Raw genomic sequence first — 20,830 nt, forward strand, 5'->3', positions numbered from 1 at the left:
TCTCTCTCTCTCTCTCTCTTTCTCTCTCTCTCTCTCTCTTTCTCTCTCTCTCTCTCTCTTCCCCCTTTCCTCTTGTTTGGTTTTAGCAAGTCTGGTTGTATGCTTACTGCAAACAAGACACTTCTATTTTGGGAGAGTGTATACATCTATAGATGGATGTTTTTATATTTATGTATATATATTTATATACACACACACACACATCTTTCTATACATAAAAAATGTGCAACTTACCATCAAATGAAAACTTAAAAAATTTTTTGAGCAGTTTTGTAAGTGCTGGATGGAGATGGGTTTTGTGATGTGGCCCGGTGATGAGCACTGCTGGGCCGGTTCTGTTCTAGCTGTTACTATTTATTAACTCTGTGTAAATACCCCTGTAGGTGTGAGTCTGTTGATCCCTCTGTGTAATGGAGGTAAAGCTTGCCTAACCTTGCTGTGGCACACATAGTTAATGTGAAATGCTTTGAACTCCCGAGCATCTGGTAAGTGCCAAGAATGGTCTTTGTCAGAATGGACTCAGTCACTTCAAGTTTTGTTGTTCTGGGCAGAGATCTGGTCTACTGTTGCAATTCAGACCCACCAGGAAATGGGAATTGGTGTTTGGATCTGTTACTCTTAGGGACCCGTTTCTGTTACTGGATGTACCGAGTCTGCCTTTTAGGAGTGATGTGTAGCATAAACATTTTGCCATTCACCACAGAGGGAAGGGGGAGAATCTCCTTTCTGATTCAGAACACAAAGGGATACTTTGTGCTCCTGGTGTCTGGACAGACAGTGATCTCATTTCAGTGTTTATTTTTATCCAGTTTTATTATCATTGTTAGCTTTATTAGACAGTGAAGAAGAGAAGGTAGTGACTTACCTCAGTCTGATCCATGAAAGTGCTGGCTTTAGATATGAATAGAGGATTTCTGGATGCCAAGGAGGAGTGAAGCTGGCTATATGAGTGAACCTCAGAATGTTATCAATTTAAATACGTGAAAAAAGTGCATGGATTGGTTCAGTCGTCTCTGCCTGATCTGTATTTAGCTAATTGTCTCTTGATACTCTTTGTTTCCATTGAATCTCCTAAAGATAGCAAAGCTTTATTTGTGAAGTCTTCACCCTGTAATTATACATGGAGTTTGTATGCCATATTTCTGTTGCTTATAAGTTTGAATGTGATGATGCTGCAAGATTGAGACTTGTAGTTGCTACTCAGGGTGAACTCCCATCTGACTTCAGTGGTTTCTTTTCCAGTGAAGACAGTGCTGTTACGTTGCATAACAGCAGGGAAACTCTCAGACATCTGATACATATGGAAATGGCACAAACTCTGTGGCTGCATTTACTGTTCTCTACATCTTTATTAAAGACTTTGTATATTGTCTGTGATGTTCGTGATTGATTTTTCTATAAGCCAACTGCAAAATCATTGAAGTTACCATGAAAGAAATACCATTTTAGGCTTTGTATTTCATCCTCGCCCCTCCCTCTAGGCTTAATCTTCAATAAAGATGACAAGAGGATGATCTTTACTGTTTGTGATTGTCTTTTAAAAAGTGCAGACTTGCAAAACACAGTATTACTCATCTCATTTTTGTGTTTCACTGTTTTGCAGGAGGTCTCCAAGTAGGCTATAGAAGAATGGATAGTATGCATGCGTATTCTGAGTGCATCTGTTAGCCTTTTACAATGTCAAAGCAAATTAAACTGTTTTAAAACTTGAGTTCTCCTAAACATGCCCTTTCTGTGCATGAAGTCACTTAATGAATTTGGACATCTGCTGTGCTAGCGCACATGAAAATAAATTTCTCCTTATTGATTAAAAGCTGTCGTCCATTTGCTTTAAGGTAGATAATGTTTCTAAGTGGCACATGTTTACTGATTGGTATCAATGCTAATGGTTAGGACAGTATATTTGTATGAACACTAATAACATTTTTATGGTAAAGAATCTTGATCTGGTGAAGCACTATGAACAAAGAATTCTTTCATAACTTGTAGTACCTTGGAAAATGTAGCACCTATAATATTTCTTAAGAACATAGGTCAGTAAGCCTTATTTCTCAGGAAAAAACCTGACTGGCTTGTGAGGGTGTTTTCATTCAGCAGTCAAGGCACTTGATTCTGAAGTGGCCACGTGTTTGCTACCCTCGCATCTTGGTAGTTGCATCTTTGCTTTTGAGTCAGGCTGAAGAATATCTTCCTTGTGGTAGAAATGAACATGGATTTCAGCTTTAATGCTCTAAGGTTAGGCCCACTTAACCTTCCTGCTGAACCTCTGTGGTATTCTACTACTTACTGACCTTGTAGATCGACTAAGTGATTTTTCTTCCTCTATTTAGAACATAATGTAGCTCACAGTAACCCAAAGGATAAATGTTGCGTGAAAATACAGCAAGTTTCAGAGTAAGGAAAGAAGTGTGGATAAACAGAATCTATCCAAGTCAGGCTGTATCCAGTTCTAGAACTGTTCTAGGTATTATGCTACTGCTTCATATTTATATCATTACTCATCTGTACGTCTTAAGTGAAAATGTTGCCTTTCTGTATGAGTCATCCTTGCCTGCCCTGAGGTCAGTGGGAATTAAAAAAAAATGTTAGTCTCTTGGAGATATTGTTTGCAGCATTGTGCAAACTCTGTTTCACAGTTCTAAATTGAAGCCTCAACTGTCATAGTCACTTGTGAGTTGGAATTCACCCTGCTTTTCTGAGGTCTTGGAACTGCTGATGTGACTAAGATTCACAGGGTTCAAACAATTGATTGGTAACATGTGGGTCTTGCTCTTCATGCTACTTAGATGGTAATGCTTCTGATGCATAAAAGGTAAGCTGATCAGCCAAGGAACATACGTTACCCTGAGCTGGTAGAATGCCCAGAGCTGATGATAATGTTGTGATTAACTAATCTTTGAGAATGGGGCAAAACCTAAAGGCACAGTATGCTTCTTGTTAAGGTTTCTTGTTTATTTTGAATGCATAAGTATTTTTATATCTAAAGGCTTGAGGTAGGCTGGATTTCTAGTAGAAGGCTGATCTGAAGAAATGAAGGGAGAATCCATCTGCTTTTGTACTGATCTGTTTTCTTTGGTTTTTATTTTAGTTTGCAAGTATGCCTGCCACAGGAAATGTGAAGAGAAGGTAGGCCTGTTCACTTCCCTGCTTGCTGATAATCCGTATGTATTTGAATTAGACTGCAAGAAATGTATCAACTAATTAAAAAGATTATTAGATCAAATGCCTACCCGTCAAAAAAGAATCATTTTCTTTTGGGAAACCACTTTTGCCATTAATAAAACTTGGGATCCTATGTAGTCAAAACATCTGCCTCAGTGGTTTAGTTTCTCATTCCTCCCACAGGAGGACATGTTTCAAGCTGAAAAGAGCAAACTGATTGTGTGAAGTATAAACCACACAGTTGTGCCAGTAAAGAAAAAAAAATCTGAGTAAATGAGGTGTATTTTGCTCTTCTGGTTCTAAATTTTACAGCAGTAAAGAATTAAATGCAAGCTTTGAGCCTAAGATTATGAAAAATGTAAGCATATTACTAATTTATTTTCATTTTCTACTGCAGAATGTTTCTACCTCTTAGTCATTACTAGATTTTTGGTTAATTTTTAAAATCTCCAGGTTCCTTTTCATGTGAAAGAATACTCTGCCTTCAGTTTGCCTCCTAGTTTATCCAAAGTTTTTATTGCTTCTCAGCGTTGTACGTTTTATATTGAGTTTTGTTAACTCTGTGCTTAAAGCAAGTGCCACTGGCCACAGCCATGTTTTCAAAGCTCAAGATGAGTGCTTTTAAGTTAAAAATGACTTCTGAAATAGATCTTGAATATCTGTAAAGTATCAAGACAGCACGAATCCATGTTTATACAAAAGGACTACTTTTCAGCTGGCAAATGTCAGAACGTTAGTCTACAACATGTGGGAACAGTCTGAAATGAGGGAGGGGGAGAATAACCCTCTTACTCAAGGGACCACACGCTTTCATGATCCAAAGACATCTATGTGTGAAGGAGCAAATTAATACTAAACATGTTCAGTGTTTGATTCCTCCTTTGGTTTTCATAATGAAAGTGTAAAGATCAGAAACTTCATTGTTATTCTTGAGCTATAAGGATTTTGTATATGGTTAATTATATGGGCACTCAAAAGTGTTGCTATAGGAAAGTTAGCTAAGAGCTAAATCATGGCTAAATATTACCTGAGGGAAAAAGCTAATGGTGCCACTCAGAATTTGTCTTCTACTTCTCTTAAGTACACAGCCAAAGAACTGAAATTAAAATCCAGTATATTGTTCGATGCTGGATATATTTTTCTTCTGATACTTGTAAACAAGGAGGTGAGAGGATAGATGTGAGTAACTTATATATTGGCAGCATGGAAGGAGGACCATGTAAAGGTGACTGAAAGATGAGTGTGACAGTTATTACTACATGGTTATGTTAGTTTCATTTTAGTTGTTGTTTTTTTTTTTCCCACTGTTGAAAAATTTACATTGTATTAATGCAGGGTTTCTTTAATAATAATAATAAAAATCATGGACATGAATTTAAAATCAAACCAGAAAAATTAAATTCCTTTCCCCAAAGGTGTGATTTTTATTGTGAACACTTGTTTCATATCTTTCCTTTGCATTTTTTTTTCCGTTGGCACTGTCCTGATTAAATTTGTAGAGTAAAAACCATTGTGCAGATCAGTCTCAAGTTTTCATGTTTACATAGAGATCTGAAAAATTAATTGACAGAAAGTCTACAGGATCTGTCAAGTCATCATTTTGTGTGATTGTATTGTGTGAAGCTGTAGCAGGACTGGACCAATCTGGGGCTGGTACACTGGCACCCAGGCATTAGGCAAATCCACCAGTGTCAAGTTCCTTTCTTTTTGCTGTGCTGTTGGTAGTTGAAATGAGATAGGTACTCCAGGGTCTCAGATGGCTTAAAATTCTCCCATCCCTAGATCTGTGGAAATCAGACATTTAAACAGAGTTGCAGGCTAAATACAACAATCTTGGAGGGCATTACTTTGCTTTCCCAGAACCACCCTCATGGAACAGTGTTACCTGCTTTTTAGCCAAAACTGTTGATCAGCATTTTCTAAGCATGAAGACTGGACTTGTAGTAGTTACAGCACTGAGGTTTTGGAGACCACAGATCTGTTCCTGTCTGTGTTATTGACTGATGTTTGGCCTTGGGCACGGATTTGTTTGTTTTGGTGTTTCCAAGAAATGTAAATGCATTCAAGAGAAGAACCTGTACTTAATACTTTGATTTCTTGGGCCATTCTGGGAAGTTTTGGTAAATATAAGTGGGAGTTGGCTGAGAATTTCCCATTTGGAGAAAAAAGTGGTACTTGTGCATTTGGAAATATCTGTGTTACATGGTATGCTGAATAAATGCAGAATCTTGTTCTTTCATCAAATAAAATAGTAAAATGCAAACAGTAGTAATTAAATCTGCAAATAAGGTATTGCTTTTTAAAGTTTTTCATCATCTAAATGCATACATTCAAGCCATTTTAGTAATTAGTGATAGTAACGTAGTGATGGTAGTCTAGAAATAGAAGAGAAACAGTTTTGTACAAAGAGATACTTTTTATTAGATCAGATAATGTAATTGATCCCTCCTTGTGCGTTAGCTTTGGTTCTCCAACAGCGCATGCAGATAACAGTATGGACTTCCACTGGGGAGAACCTGGTTTGTTGGTAATGTTGGTAGCTTGCAGATTTGCTTGTGTAGCTGCTGTTTAGTTCTTGAGTTTCCAGCACTTACGGTACAGAAACGATGCTGGAGACTGTGGTAAGCAATTCTTTAAACTTGCTTTGGAGACAAATAATTTCATACATGTACCATATGTTATAAACAGGAAACCATATTTCAGCTAGTATTTATGCTGTCAGGCATTTGAGTGTTGAAAAGACTAATACATGGAGTGTCAAAAGTATCTAACAGCATAACTATCATTGAGATACTGGTATATTTTGATTTTTAAATAATTGAAAGGAAATTACTAGTGCGTATTACAGACAATAGAAAAGTAAGATGTGTAAGCAAGATTAGATTGAATACTCAGGGTTTTCATACAAGAGAATTTTTCCATATTTTCAGAGAAGTAGTAAGCCAACAAATAGCAAAAATCCCAAATTGTTCTACGCGTCTTAGTTCTTCTTTTCTACTTGTGTGAGGCTCCAGCTGGCTCTCTGGGGTGATGTTGTAGAGTCTAGGTGTTATGTTGTGCATGCTGATTCAGATCTGAATCTTGCCTTCATTGCCTGACGTGGTTGTTGTATTTGTGGTTTGATATAAATTAAAGATGGGAATGGTTCTGGTGGTTTTTGAGCTGGATTGGGAATATACTAAGACCATCTAAGGATGTTGAAGGCAGCCTTGAGGAAATCTGTAGCCATAATCATATGCACTGATTCAGATCCATTTGAGGTTTGTGGAAAGAGTTTCATGGACTCCGTCTGCCTTTGGAAGTATCCCTCCTCCCTAGAATGTATTTTACTTCTAAGGCAAGTGTTCATTTTCCCTAAAAAACAAAAACAACAAAAAACCACCAAAACCCCCCAAAAAACAAAAAACAAAACAAAAAAACCTCTACAATGTTCACAGCTTATAGGGAATAACTATTTTTGCATCAGTTAAACATCCCCCAAGACATGTGTAAACAGTTAGTCATCTGAAGGTCATGCAGAAAGGGAGGGAATGAGAACGAAAGAAAGTTGCGTTTCTGGTATCTTCGTAATCATTTTTGAAAAGAATAATGCATCAGCACAATAAAACATTACTCCAAAGACTACTGGGGTCATGAACACTCATAAAAAGCATTATTATGTGCAACTCCAGTCATAAAGTCCCAAATAATGTTGCAAATGTGTTCAGGTAAAAACAGCAGCACAAGCTTTTCAGTGGCAATGCTACAATGCTGGTTTTCAAGACTTTGTGAGAGAATTCCATTATTATGCTTGTTAATGAAAAACAAAGTAGAATTTATATAGTATAAATTGTCCATGAAAATAAGGTTTATACAGACATGAAAATAAGATGGGCTCTGAATTTGTTCCGCATGTACAAATAAAGGAAGAATCAACTTTGGACTTGTCTGAGACTTCAGCTTCTTCAAGTTAGAATGAATCTGAATAAGTTTCGTGTGAGTTTTTCAGTTGTCCCTGTCATAACATTAAATACAGAATAACAAATGTAGGCGAGCCTTGTAGTAATACTTCCAAACCTAGGGCACAACCAAAAAAATTTTGAAGCTACAAAAACAAAAGAAAACATGGAGACAGGGATTAGACTGTTACACTTTTAGCCTGTTGCATTCAGTTGCATTATTTTATTTGCAAAAAGATTGTAACATGTGAAATTATGTAGCATAAATCCACTAGATGATGTTGATACCAGTACTAAAATTGGATGTGCTGTAAAAGCAAGTTTAAAAAACACCTCTTCCTCTCCCTCCCCACTGTCTTGGAAATATCTGTGAAAAAATGAAGACAGACGTGAACACAGTGGATGTCTGCATATAAAGCCTTGAGAGAGAGATCCATCTCTGTCAGATTACTATTTGCAATTTAGCCTTGAAGGGGAGAGTTGGGGGGAGGAATTAATGGAAATTAAGGACCCACAAATTCAGAACAGATGTCAGGAAGCACTTTTTCATGCAGAAAGCAACAAATATGTGGAGAAGTCTCCCAGACAAGCTTGTTCAGATGAAAAGCAGGGAGGCTGCTCAGGACTGAAGCATTCTAATCCCGTCCTGGGGAAATGGAGCTCTGAACGCTCCCTGCCGCGGATGGGCTAGTCGAGCAGGCTGCTCTGAACGAGTCCCCGACCTCTTATAAACTATGATTTGTGAAACTGTCTGCTGTGTCCCTGCCGGCGCAACATCAAAGATCTTAATGTGCAGGGGCCCACAGAAACATTTGACTTCGGATACAGCCTGTCAAGCAGTCTGTTTCTGTATGCAGTACTCAGTGAGTCTCTTCCTCACTCATCAGCATTGTACATCGGCAGCACCGGACTGTGACAGCCCTGTTGCTCTGAGCCTCAGAAGTCTGAGACGTGTTAATGGAAAGATGTGGTTGTATCTAAAAAGTGACTTTTCTTCAATATTCTGGATACACCTACTCAAAGTTGAATATTGTCCTGTTAACATATATGTATGCTCATCAAGGTGGCTTGATGAACCTTACTTTGAAGCATTTTCTGCATGTTGTTAGAAAAGAGGGCCTAAAAAAGCTGCCCTTCAGCTTGAATGGCATCAGGGCATTGCTAATTTGCCAGGCTGTGGTGACACCTTTGTGGTTATGGAAAGCCCTTATAAGCTTGTCATTGACTTCACATAGATTAAGTTATTGTAATTTATTTGGTTTTACAGCACACTGATTTAGAAGTAAACCTAGCCTTTTAAATTGTTATTTTATATCATAATATGGCATTCTGTCAATTTACTAATAAAAATAACAAGGACTGTTTTTGTACTATAGTTATCTTCTGTGCTTTTTCTTAAGTGATGAGGAAGGAAAATCACTCTAGAGGAAAGTGTCCACTATTCCTGTGTGTACTGTATTTTAAAACTTTAAAACTGTCACTAAAAGGCACTGCTTTTTGTTTCTCTTGCTTTTTGTTTTTACTATGAAAAAAGACATCATAAGAATAAATTCTGAAATAATTTTGTTTTGCTGTACAAATCTCAGTTAATTTGGGTAATTAATATCTTGTGTTGCCTCAATCCATGCATGGTTAACTTGGAAACATTTCTGTATGGTGCTCTGTTCAGATGTACATATGTAATTAAAGTTCCCTGAGGTTTCAGAAGCTACAGCATGTATAATGCCCCAGGGCTTTGCTCTGGCTTTATTGAGTTCCCTTTGTTTTGTAGGATCATCTTGGGGCTTTTTATTTATTTATTTCCTCTCTGACTATGATGTAGGAATACTCGTCTGTCAGACTATGGGGTTTTCGTTTAGCTCTCTGTCCTGGGATACCCTTTTTTTGTCTCCTGTCCTGTCCTGTGGGAAGATCTCAAGGGTGAGGGGGAACCTTGTGACCTGTATTTTCTGGACACGTCTTGTATGCTAATTCTCCCCCCTGAGAGCTGACTCTGTATTAAGTCCTGATTTTTATTAAGCTCATAAGCAAATGCTTAAATTCTCATAAAATCAATAGATTTAAGTATGTGCTGAAGACTTGTGCTGAATCAGGATGTCCAAAGATGTGCAGTGCCACTAGCTTTCCTAGAGAGCGCTTAGCCCGAAAGATATTTTCACTACAACTAAGCCAAAAAGACATTTTCATTACATAATACAGTTTGATTCTTTGCCAGTCTAAAATGATGTTTCAAAGAAACAAATATACTACTGCAGATGGCTCTGTGACTTTTTCCAGTTCCACTAGGATTCGTGGGGTTTGATTCAGCACACTTCCCTTCTTTTTCACCTTTCAAGAAGCTGTCTAGACATCTTAACGGAGTGCAGATTTAATCAAAGCTTCAGGATTTTGTATTAATGGTCTAAAATCCTTGTTCAGACTAATTTCCTGAGCTGCAGCATGCCACTTYAATGTTGATAAAGTCAGACCAGTTTACCTTCAAACTGTAGTTTATTTTTCTTAGAGAAATAGCAGATTTATAACATGATTTTAGCATTCTGTCCTTTTTAAAGCCACCAAAATTTTTTTTTTAATAATAAAAGGTATAAATTCTGACATGATACTTTGTCCTGTTGTTTTTCTCAAAGCCCGCATTTTTCTAATTCTTTTTTCCAGGCATTGGTATTTGGGAAAACGTAATTCTTCCCTTGACCCTGCTGTCCCTTTTTCTTTAAACTGTTTAAGCTATTGCTGACTAAAGAGGATTGGAAGAAGGCTCCCTCCCTCCTCCCCCCCTCCAACCCATAGTCCCTTGTGACAAAGAGTCTAAGAAAGAAAAAGATTAACAGCCTAGGAAAGACAAACATGATTACAGAAGAATGCATAGGAATAAAAAATGTAGCTTGAATTACTGTAAAAACAGTACTTTCAACACTTCAGTGGGGAGAGAGAAAGCAATCACAGCAATAAAAATAAGCAAGGAGTGATAGATAGTTTTGGTCCTGGGTTGCATGTTCAACTTCTATTGCAAAAACTTCCTTTCATAAATTTATAGATATGAAAGAGAGAGACTAATATTGGTCAGACATTTTCTAAAGCACTTCAGAGATTTTGAGCACAAGCTTTGTTGGCTCTCAAAGGGATCCACTGGGTTTTGTCACTTGGGTACTTCTCGTACCGCTTTGCGAATGAACCTTGCCCTTGCTTGAGGGAACCTTGTAAGATTGTAAGGCTGGGTGTTTTCTAACATTGGCACTTTGGCCCTTGGGGCAGACGGGCATGAAGGCGGATACTTTCACCCTAGGAAGAGAATCAGCAGTCCTTGGCAGTCTAGAGGGACGGATACTTGTGGGAGAAATGTGATATGCTGCCATATGATAACTTCTCTTGTGTCTTTTTGGAGCAAGAAGGAAAGCTCCTCCTCCCTTTTGTACAGGGATGAGGAGAAGAGGTTGCTTATTTTGTCATCCTTGTCAGAATCCCAAGGCAATATAGCACTGGATTTATTGCTTAGTCTACCTTCATGAAATTTAGTTTAGACTCCCAGTGTTTAATATAATAGTTCCCACCAAGTGGCTGGCAGATACGTGTGCTCATGTTCCCTCTCTCTCTTGTATGTGTGTGTCTTTATAATACATACACACAAGCGAACAAGGGAACTCTCTGTATGAAGTAACTCTCTCTTTTTCAGTCTGGCTTCTCTGTAAACAGTGGTGGTCTTAATGCATTTTAATTCACTATAACTATTATAATTCATTTGGAATGTCAATGGAACTTGAACAGAAATTCACCATTATCTGCATGCAACATAAGTGCATCCCAGTTCATCCTTTCTACAGATCAGGTAACTGTTTGGAAAGCAGTTATAGACAGTGTGTTTATATTAGTCGCATAGTAACCAAATTTATATTTCTTTTGTGATTGTGGATTATTTTCATGTTTTCCTCCTGCATTCGTAAATAATGCCAAATTACAAAAAAAAAACCCAAAATACAAATATTTTATCAGTAGTCCTCTTTTATCTTTAGAACGGTGATTCTGATTTTCATGTTGTGTGCATTTTCTTCTCTGCTTCTGTTTTTAATTTTATGCCTCTTGTATCAGGAGTTTAGTTTAAATCCTGACCTCAGATGCATACACTTGGCTTCTTTTGATTTTTCAGTAAGAAATTTAAATGTACGTCTTGTGTTTAAAAGTTCTTCACTGTCTGCTGAAAGTGTACAGTGCAGTAATTCAGGAATAGTGCTTCTAGCTCTTCTGTTTTCCACTGAAATCATGTGAACAGAAAGGTGGTGGTTTCTCCTGCTATGTGCAGTGTGCTGTATGTCCTGATTGCAATACACTACTTACTTGTTCATTGCTGAAGCATAAAACACATAAAGGAGTACCTCTCTGGACTTCCATTAATGCAGTAAGAAAGAGTTCTTTTACTTCAGCAATGTCAAGGGCAAGGGGACTGAAAAAAATGAACCGAACTGAATCATTCTCTTGTTAGCTTATGAGGTTTCATGGGGAAGGTGAAAATAGGGAAGAGACTGATAGAAGAAGCAAGAACGCAGTAGGCTGGACTCTTCAAGGTGGTGGCAAGGCACTTTCTCTTCAGATGAACAAAACAAATTGCTGAGATTTCTGAGGTTATTTAACACAACTGGAAGGCAGACAGAACTGAAAGAAGGGAGTCTCATCTGGGAAATCCATGTGATGTTTCTGCTAGTGTTTGATCTCTGCTACTTTTTGATTACTATGCTGACACTGTTGTGAGATTTGGCCTAGTATGTTCTCAGTGGTACCTGGGCAGTTTGGAAATGGAAGCATCTGTGATATCTTGGATGTCATCATTTCTCAAACTATTGCCAATATTCTCTTTTTTTGAGGGTGATCATAATATGTCTTTCTTTCCTGTCTATTCACATGCTGCTTCAGCTTGCTGTTGATGGAAGTCAGCATGTGTAGTCAAAAGGGAGGAAAGAATTCCCCTCTGAATGTTTAAAATGATACAAAAACAGAACAGAAGCTAGATTTGCAAGAAATCAACATGTGTATCGCTTTTTAAAGAGATGACTGCTACTTTGATGTAGTCGCAGTTTAAACATAGCATTTCTTTTTAACTTTCTTTCTGACCTTGTTTCATATTTATATTCAGTTGCAGTTCATGTGCTACAGTTTAATGTGTCAAGATTTCTGGGGAAAATAAAGGAATTTTTGGGGGAAGACGCCCACATTTTAAAATACTACAAACTTTTTACGTGAATAGTTAGGGTTTATCAAACATCAATTTATTATTTTTGAGTATATATTTTTAAATAAGACATTTAGTTTTAAAATCACTTAGCAACCTGGAGAAGATTGGCTATTTTGAGATCAGCAAAATACTGTCAGCTTTTACTCCTTAATCAATATGGCACTGTTAAAAGTATAGATTAAAACTATCATGAGCAGAAATGTATATGTGGTAACCTTGCTTCTTAAAGGGTTCGTGCAAGCTTTTTCTTTGGTTTCAGCATGCATGGGTTCAGAAGTCCCCTTTCTCTTTAATGCTCTCAGATTTTGGGCAGAGGGAATCCAGGACTAAAGTGAAGACTTGTGCCATGTTGTTGCTGGGAGAAAACCATGTGAACCTCTGTGGTTGACACATTTCTGTGGGAATACATAAATCAACACATTCACTAAGGCTTACAGAGTTCAAGGATTTTTTTTCCCATGCACAACATTTAGCATATTGTATTACCCCGCATGCAGCCGTTTTAGAGTTGGCTGGCATTGGGCTAGAATAAAAATCTGTTTGCAGTTGAAGGCCAAGGGATTATTACATGAGTTTTGTAAATGAGATTTGCAGCTCAAAACAGTCTTTGGRTTTCTCCTGGTTGCCCCAGAAGCAGTACGGTGAGGTAATGCTAGATCCTTCTATCTGCAAAATATTATGCCCTGTGCTAGATTTAATATCACTATGATGAACTGTTCAATGAATAAGCCTTCTCATTGAATCCACACTGTAAGGTATTGAGTGACACAAGGATTTGAAATTGTTTTTTATGGGCATAAAGCTTGCATTGTTGAAGTAGCAGAAGGGCTATGCTGGAGAACTGTGTGTTGGGCAGTTCATTTGCCGGGCCTTTTCCCAAATTATAATGCATTTTAAAGTATGCTAATGTTTTTAGATAAGAACCCTCATTTAATCTTACTTTTAAAGACAGTTGGCAATGTTGTGCAAGACGCAGCTGGTACATGTACAGCTTCAAGGTTTGTTTGTTTCCTTGCAGTTTTTCTTTTTAAAACAAATCCAGTGGTTTGCAACAGGAAAAAAAGAATAAGATGATGTAGTGAGGGAAGGAAATAAAACAATTTCTGTTTTTCTTTGTTCTTCATCAGATTATGGATACGTTACAGTTTCCAGTGGGAAGTCCATATCTGTCATGAAAACCTTAGGAGGGTTTTTCTGTCTTCTTCCTCCCTTGAAAACTCCCTTTCCTCCTCCCTTGAAAACTGTTCAGTTTTGGCAGAATTTGGGAAGGACCTCTTCACTTGCCCGCTTATTTTCTGTCCAGCTCTGATTCTCTCTGTATAAATACAAGAGAGTTCACATAGACTTCCCTTGTAAAATAGGAAGCCTTTTTTTAAAGAGAAGGAGGCATTTGTCAAACCTTTAAAATGGGATCAAAGAACATGGGAATGATGCATTTTACACTGCTGCTGCTTGGAACGTTCTCTTAGGGCACATTATAGCTTATGTCACATTCATCTCTAGGAAAGAGGACTCAAATAGCTTACCACAGTGTGCCATCTCTTGTGTGTGTGTATTGTTTTTTTTTTTTTTTTTTAATAAACTGTTTACCCTTGCTGTACATGATACATAGCTTTTACGTAAGAGGCTTTATTTCTGTATCTGTTATTACAAGTAAAGGCAGATCTTGAACATCTTGGAGGGTGTTGTGAACATCAACAGTGGCAGTAATTAGGTAGTGAGCAAGATGTCCCCATGGTGTCTATAGCATTTTGCACTGTTACTGTTTTATACTGTATTGATGTTTTTGTGTGTGCGTGCTCCTAGCAACTGGATGAGTTCCCTTTTGCAATATTCCGGATATATCATGGCATTGTCAGACTCTAAAAGCTCAAAAAGTTGGATCAAACCTAGCATTAGATTGCAAGAAGTTGCCTTACTGACATGATGAAAGAATAGAAACTGTGCTAGAGACATCGTTGATAACAGCAATATTATGGAAATATAGTATGAGAGCAAGTACTGTGTGTTTTGAAGGTTATGAAATCCATCCCAGAAAAAATCCTGAATATTTTGTATTAGCAGCAAACTGAAATGTCTAGGTTTCTTTAGAATTTGCCTATACTACATTTGTGTGGTAACACAGCATTTCATAGTGTTTTACTAGTAATTACTTCTAAAAGGTTGTCTCCCTTGTCTCTTTCTATCTTGCTGAAGAAAACATTTGAAATGCCCCCACAATTGCAGCATTATAAAGCAAATGCAATCCTGGTGAAAACCATCTGTTTGGGAGGAGCTGTCTTTGACAATAAAAGTTATTTATTGAAGTCTGTCAAGGGAAGAACATTTTGTACCTTTTTGTTGCATTGTTTCTCTTTTGAACAGCTGGAAAATTGAAGATATATTTGAAATGTACATTTTCTTTTTGAAATGTGTTTTTGAGAGCATAAGAAACTTGTAATCTAAGTGACTAGAAAGATGTGAAAATTGAGAATCAGGGTTGTGGTATAAGAAAGTCAGAAATGCTGTAATAAAAATTAAGACACTTGCAGTGTCTTCATGTCAGCCTCCAACAAAGCTGTTTTACTCTCAAAAATGAGCAAATTGGGGCCTGATGGAGGGAGCCATTACTTACAACACCAGAATACATTTTGGTGAAAAAGTGAAGGATTCCTGCTTGGTTCTCAACCCTTCAGGCTAGTTTGTGTTGTGACTCAACTGAGAATGATAGGTCCATGTGTATAAATTGTGCTGACTTATGGAAAAAGAAATATTGTTCTAATATATAACTTTGTAATGCAGGCATGCCATGATATATGACTGTGAAGAAAACAAAGTATAGCTCACTGTAAACTCACAAGTATGGGTGTATGTTTTTTTGATTGATTGATTGTTTTGTTTTGTTTTTTAAATGTGACCTCTAAGGTGGTATGAAGCCTGTATCTATAAATAACATGGAGACCTTGCATTTTTTTTCCCCGCTAGTCTGATTTTCTTCTCTCTAGGAATGATTAGTTCATTCATTCATTTAAGCCACTGCTTGGTTAGATTTGAGTTTGGGATAGTCAAATTCATGCAAACTACAGTGTTACTCAGCATTTGCTTCACTGACTTGAGCTCTGTGGTGGTTGAAGGCAGGTAGAGGAGGCAAAGCATCAAAGTGCTTGGCTTTCATCAGGCCTTTAAAGGTGCCTGTGTAGGGTTTCTCTGGGGACCTGTGTGCTCAGAAATTGTCTGTATTTCTGTGCTCATAAGTTGGATTTTGGAGACTCTTCAGAGGAAGTCACTTTTCAATAGCTGTGGAGACCTCAGGTAGGAAAATGAAAAAGCTTTTGACTGTGCAGTGTGGGAGAACTGTTGGTTGTGTGAGTATGGCCTGCAGGTGCTTGAAGTCCCCTAAGCCAGACAGGAGAGGTAAGAGCATGGTTTCCTGAGCCCATGGAAGTCATTCTCATCAAAAAGGACAGATTTCCTTGGTTGCTTTGTGCACTAGGAGCAAAGCTGGAAGAATTATTCCTGGCATTGAGAGGGCCAAAGCTAGGGCTTCAAGTTCACCTGAGAAGGGCACTTATTATAGATGAATTTTGCCCCAGATCTGAAAACAGAATTTATTCCCCCTGGATATTCCTCTTTGGCTTTCAGTCCTGCAGAAATGTAAGAATGTGCCTGACAAAGCATGTGGCACTGCCCAGAGGACTTCAAAGGTACCTTTCACCTGTAGGAAGCTAGACATGGATTGATGCACTTTGCTGAATGGTGGCTGCTTCTTGTAGCTGCTGTTTTGTTTTCTAGTGGGATTGGCACTACTTTTTGGAGAGTAAACTAGCTTGCTGCTAAGCGCAATGGGGCTAAGCTAGCACCTGGCTCCTTGGGACACCAGTGGTGCAGCATGTGAGGGTGGTGGAGTAAAGGGCACAGTGACCTCTCTGGGCAACAGAGGAAAGAAGTTGTGCTTGGTGTTACTTTTCTGCAATCTCCCTTCCTATTGTTAAAGTATGTTCACTTAACTATAACAAGCACTGGTGTGTGACCCTTTTCCCTGGGATGTGTGATCTGCTTGGAGCACTGAGTCAGCTGCTTGTTCAGGGGAGGTTGCTGTACACAGATTGTTGGTGTTTAACTTCACTGATGTTGATAAGCTTGCTGTAATAGATTGCTTTCCATAACAATTCCAACAGAAAAAATTAGTTTTTTTGGGAGATGTAGTACTAGAGTGAATGTTAGGACTTGGCACACCTGGTTTCAGCAGTTATGTATTTCCTGCTTTTCTCAGTGCATGCTATAAATTTACCACAAAGGCCTGCGTTTTCCCCCTTTTTTCTATTCTACTGTTTTAAAATATAATTTGACTACTTAATTGGTGTAAAACAATCCCTGTAAAGTGACTACAGCATAATGTTCAATGTAGCTGTTATGCTGCTGGCTTGTTGGGGTCACATGGTATTTTTTCTAGCACAATGTTAGATCTGCCTGTTCCCCACAGCCTCAGTTGAGATTGGGGCTGCAGGGGGCAACTATGTAAGCTTATTCCTGTGCCTGAGCTGACCATCTAAATATACAGAATAGGCAAGAGGGGGAGATAAGGTGGCTGGCCTACAGCTGGCTGTGGGGCAGCCTAGAGCTGCAAGTTGGGCTTTTTTTTCCTGAGTCTCGGCTCAGATAATGGCCATCCTTCCCTCCTTTTCCTTTTTTCTGATGTCTGGGCCTGAAGGAAACCTCTCCGTGAGAGACCCAGGCTAGGTCCCACATCGGGCTCTGGACCTGGGCGCTCGTTGCCTGAGGGGCCCTGCCTGGACAAGGAGCATGTTCTGGAGCTAGACTGCGCATTGATATGGCTCATACTGAAGTGCTAAAACCTCAACTGGTGCTGCTGCCAAGTCCAGACAGAAAGGCGATGTACACGTTGCAGACCGGCACCTTCATCTCTTCAAATAACTCTTCCTTCCTGGGGGATTTTCTGTTTTCTGAAGGTGGGTAACCTGCTCCCCCCCCCCCCCCCCCATTTTATGAGAAGCTCACCGGGGAGATTTTTCCTCCCTGAATGCCTGTATGTGCATGCACACATCTACTCGGCAGGGAACAGTTTGACCCAGAGGCTTTTATGTGGACATTTGTCCATAAATTAAATAGAACATTTAATTGAAGAAATAACTTTTCATGTGACTGTCATTCTTTCTGCAATAAAAGCATGTGTGGGGGAAGAAGAGGAGGAAAGTGTGAGAAGAGGTCCAATGGAATAAAAGAGAACAAAACAAAGTTACAGTCTCTTAGACTATTTTCTTACTGTGAAGGATTGCTAGGAGAACTAGTGGTAAACATAAGTCCTTCATGGTGATTTGGGAGCAAGGACGTTTCAGCAGCTGGTCTCTGGGCTTGGGTTGCTGAGCAATGTGACCAACTGTCCTAAAGGATTTCAGTGCATGTCCTGTTGGAGAGGTTATTCTGCCTCTTTGACACGAGTCTTACAGACCTTCTGTCAGGGACTGAAACCAGGCATGTGCTAGGTTGCCGTACATATCCTTGGACTGCCTGATTTGGAGATCTGCTTTTCCTTCCTGTTCCTTCTTGTGATATATGTATTTATGCGTTAGGCTGGCCTGTAGCGGGATGCAGAGAGACATCCTGCAGAAGGATGGTTTTCAACTGTAGGGAAACAAACCTTCTCATCCCATGCTCCAACCCTGTTACTTTACCAGCAAGACAGTTGTATGGCTCCTGCCTTCATGTCTTTCTGTGATGCTGAATAGAGAGGACTGGCGTTGCTGGAGCCCTACATCACACATTTCCCCCTTGTCTGTAATAGCTATAAAACCATTAACCTCCCCCCCCCCCCGATTTAAACCTAAGCTTGTTGTATTTTAATATTGCTTTCATGTTAGCTTTAATATTCTCCTTAGAAAGACACCTGTCCAAGCTGTTAGAGGAGTTGTGTGGGCTGAGCACTGCCCTCCCTGCAGCTCACTCCTCTCTCTTCCTCCTCAGCCCTTTGGTACCATTTCCTGGGTGGTGCCATCTGTGCCCATGGGAATCATCATGTTAATGCCTGCAGCTCYGTCAGCGCTGCGCAGGTGCTGGAGCAGCTTGGAAAGCCTGAGAAATCACACCGAAGTATACATTAAAGACCAAATGTCCTGAGGTGCAGCAGGTCTGGCACACGGCTTGTTTTTTCTCAAGAAAATCCAATCAATGCTAATAGTTTATTCCTTTGGGAGAGGAAAATGTCCATGGAGCTGTATCCTTTCTGCTTGCCAGAGCCTTTTCTCATAATGTTGCAAGATTTGTTTGACTTTGCAAATGAAGCATGTTTTCTCATGGGGATTATACCAAAATAAATAGGCMTGTAATCCTGAAAGGATAACATAGTTCCCTGAGGAATGTGTACCTAATTAAGCTCGGAGAGGTCAGAGCTGATACAAAGGAAGCAGAAGTAAAGTCTCGCAAAGATGCATGCCGTTGGCAAAAAAGAAGATTTTTTTTGTTTTCTAACTCTCCTTTAGAAAAGAAACAAAAATGAGATATTCTGAGCAAAGATATTATGGTTTTGCGCTAATCTCATATCATTTACAAAGCATTTCAACCTGCTTTATGAACCTGCAGTAAACAGCCTGAAGCCTGGGGTAGCAGTAGCTAGTACTCCAATTACAGTCCGGACTGGTAAACTAAACAGCAGTGCAGAGAGTTAGTGCAAAGTCCAGTGAAAAATCTCGTCTTAGGATCTCGGCTCCTACTGGCGGCTGGTTTAACCGTTGGTCTCGGCACCCTGGCTCTGACTGAGTTTCTTGTCCTTTGTTTTTGAACTCTGTTGGAGCTAGTCCAATAATCTGATTAAGAAAAGGACTTCATTTCTGGTTACCTGTTTCTGATTATCAGAGAAACTCATCCATTTTTGTTTCTAGAGATCTTCTGGTTCATGGGAGTGTTAAGGAGGTTCTTCAATCTTGTCCTTTTTCAAATAACCTATGTACCAAAAGCCTTGCCCTGTGTATGTTCTTCGGGGAGTTGGAGGCCAGCTTTCTTGAAGTAGGTCAAATCTGTGGCCTTGCCAAGTCAAATACCACAGCATGGAAGAAAGCCAGGCTTTGTGGTGACAAAGATATGTGAACAATACATTTCTATATCTTGGGATAACTGCATTCCTAGTTACTTGTGAAAAGTTTATTTTCCTTCAGCTTTGGCGATTTCATATGAAACAACTCTGTTGCTTTGTGGATGTCTTGGTGAACAGGGATTTGTGTGTGTGTGTGTATATATATATATGATAATTTTTTAAATACCTTCTGAAAGTATGTAACTTTAAATGGAGAGTTTCTCAACCTTCAGCTAGTCCTCATAACACCCTGATAAAATGAGTRAGCATAGCGCTAGCCTTATTTTAGCAAATCAAAAATACTGAAGCTGAGAAATTAATAAAATAGCACCAAAGTATCACATTTGGAATTTGGTTTTGAATTCAGAGGGCTCCTGGCTGTGTTTGTTCGTTCTTTCCCCATAGCAACTTTATCACAGAGTTAGGCAAGAAAAAACGTAATGTGTTAGGAAATTTTTCTGATGTTACTTGGCTTCTGCTTACTGTTTGGAATTAAAATGAATAAATATTTGCATTTTTTTTGATAGTTGTGAGCCAAGCCCATTAACTATTTTTCAACCTTAATTTTCTTTGCAACTTGCACTGATTTCTTTTTTTTTTTCTCCCTTTCCAAATTTCACTTCAAGCTGCTTTACACTAGTTGGGTAGGAAGTTTGTTTTCATAGGGCAGAAGAATTTTTTTTGCTGTTCCTAAGTGCAAATGGAAATGGTATATAGCTGCACTGAACCTCAACACTGATTTTAGTGTACCTGTTCTGCCTTTTTGGGCAACCTAGATATTTTTAGTTTATTAGAAAAATATAGCCGCTGCAAAATGCTTGTTTAGTTTCTGCTGTGTTTGTTAAGTCTTCATTTAAATCTGCTGTTTTTAATGTGTCTTAAAATGCTTCAAATGAAGAGGAAGATACAGTGGGTTTGGGCATGCTTTAGAGCTGTTCTGCTGTCTGGCATAAAGTGCTGAGGATACTTGGTATCTCTGTGACAAATGTCTGAGTTAGATACTGATAGCACGCAACTGGAGAGGTTCTGTTTAAAAAAAAAAAAAGTGTACGTTACTATTGTAGTTTTGTAATCCCAAATTAGTATCCCAATAATGTCCCTTTTTAGAAGTTGGAATTGAATTTTTAAGTTAGTCACATTACAAATGGCATCTTTGAGAGCACAGAGTTACTTGAAGATACACTGCACTCAACATCCTTTAGCTTGTTTTCTTAGAAGGAGGATTTGTGATTTGAGCATTTTGGGGAAAGATGGAGGAGAGGGGAAAAAGAAATCCAAAGCAGAGAATATATATATGTAGATTTAAAAAAAAATCATTTATACAAAAAAACCATGAGATTTTCACAGAACCACAGAATCACTGAGGTTGGAAGGGACCTCTGGAGATCATCTAGTCCAACCCCCCTGCTCAAGCAGGGTCACCTAGAGCACGTTGCACAGGAT

At 38.8% G+C, this 20,830-nt stretch overlaps 1 protein-coding gene across 1 annotated transcript in view; it reads left to right on the forward strand.

The window, feature by feature from the left end:
• Positions 1-20,830, forward strand: part of TNS3 (tensin 3) — a 317,735-nt gene that overhangs the window by 130,118 nt on the left and 166,787 nt on the right. The window contains exon 3 of the mRNA XM_026063948.1: positions 3,089-3,126. The gene's annotated coding sequence lies outside the window, so the exon portion shown is untranslated. The remainder of the gene's footprint in view (positions 1-3,088; positions 3,127-20,830) is intronic.

Source organism: Apteryx rowi, unplaced genomic scaffold, assembly GCF_003343035.1.
Source record: "Apteryx rowi isolate R43461 unplaced genomic scaffold, aptRow1 scaffold_204, whole genome shotgun sequence".
Lineage (NCBI taxonomy): Eukaryota > Metazoa > Chordata > Aves > Apterygiformes > Apterygidae > Apteryx > Apteryx rowi.